The sequence below is a fragment of the Apis dorsata genome, unplaced genomic scaffold (assembly GCF_000469605.1).
Source record: "Apis dorsata unplaced genomic scaffold, Apis dorsata 1.3 scaffold_894, whole genome shotgun sequence".
Taxonomy (NCBI): Eukaryota; Metazoa; Arthropoda; class Insecta; order Hymenoptera; family Apidae; genus Apis; species Apis dorsata.
Genome location: NW_006264009.1, coordinates 355,144 through 356,166, shown reverse-complemented (window position 1 = coordinate 356,166; position 1,023 = coordinate 355,144). Strand labels below are relative to the sequence as shown.

Here is a 1,023-nt window from a genome sequence, read left to right as displayed (position 1 = left end):
GAGGAGGAGAGAAGCAGGGGGGCCTGTTGGGCCACGGGGGCCTCCGGCATGGCATTCGTGTGGATATTAGAGCGATTGTCGTGCCTGATTCGGTACGGTCTTGAAATAAGGCCCCCGCGGGCTGACAGCGGCGAGGGCTCCTCGTACAAAACCGGCTAACGGTGCCCACCCTCCGACTCTTCTGCACGAGGGGCCCCACCGTCGACTCCTCTCCAACGCCTTCCAGTACCCTAATCTTCCTCTCGAGCTTCTCCAACCACTCTCCCCTCCTCCTCCTCTTCCTCCTTCTGCTCCTCCTTTTCTTCTCCTCCTCTCCTCCTCCTTCTTCGACCTCTTTCCTGCCACCTATTTCTGGGTTCCGTCGCGGGACGGACGCACACGCGATCTTCTAATCGCGCGAGAATTCGTACTCTCTCGCATTTCCTGGATTTCGTTCCAAGTTTTGCTTCGGTTGGAGGGAAGACGTGAAACCGTGACGTTGGTCGGCGAGACGACGGGTCGAAGCCGAGGGGTCGGTTCATTCGGAGGAGAGGATGGAGAATAAGGATGGAAGAGGCAGCTCCTTCCGCGATTCAAAGTCCTCCCCCGGAGGTCTGGCGTTGTTTCGTCTCTCTCTCCCTCTCCCTCTCTCTCTCCCCCCTCTCTCTTTCTCTCTCCCTCTCTCCATCCAGACCGTGGTCCGTATCATCCTCGGGGCCGACGTACCGGTCGGCATCGTGTGAAGTCCGGCCGAGCCATTATATCCCCCTTGGCCGCCTTCGAGGTGTATATACCGTCGAGGTATCTTCGGTCACTGCGAGAAGCGTGAGGAGGGGAAGGGTGAGGGAGGGAGGGAGAAGGGGTGTACGAGACGATTCTGGGTGCACGGAGGGGGAGGAGACGCGATTCGCCTCTCTTTCATCCATCGTTCGCCTTCCTCGCGTCTTCGTCTTCTTCCCCCTTTTCCTTCGTGTTCGAACGTAGTTCTGAAACACAGAAAGAAACGATCGTAAGGGAGGAGAAGGAGGGAGAGAGGTGCGAACG

At 58.5% G+C, this 1,023-nt stretch overlaps 1 protein-coding gene and 1 long non-coding RNA gene across 4 annotated transcripts in view; both read left to right on the top strand.

Moving 5' to 3' along the window:
• LOC116186547 overlaps positions 1 to 1,017 on the top strand; it is a 16,533-nt gene extending 15,516 nt beyond the window's left edge. Inside the window, exon 3 of the long non-coding RNA XR_004151556.1 lies at positions 4 to 1,017. This is a non-coding gene — a long non-coding RNA (uncharacterized LOC116186547). The remainder of the gene's footprint in view (positions 1 to 3) is intronic.
• LOC102676798 (protein wingless-like) overlaps positions 1 to 1,023 on the top strand; it is a 78,177-nt gene that overhangs the window by 53,312 nt on the left and 23,842 nt on the right. The window lies entirely within an intron of this gene.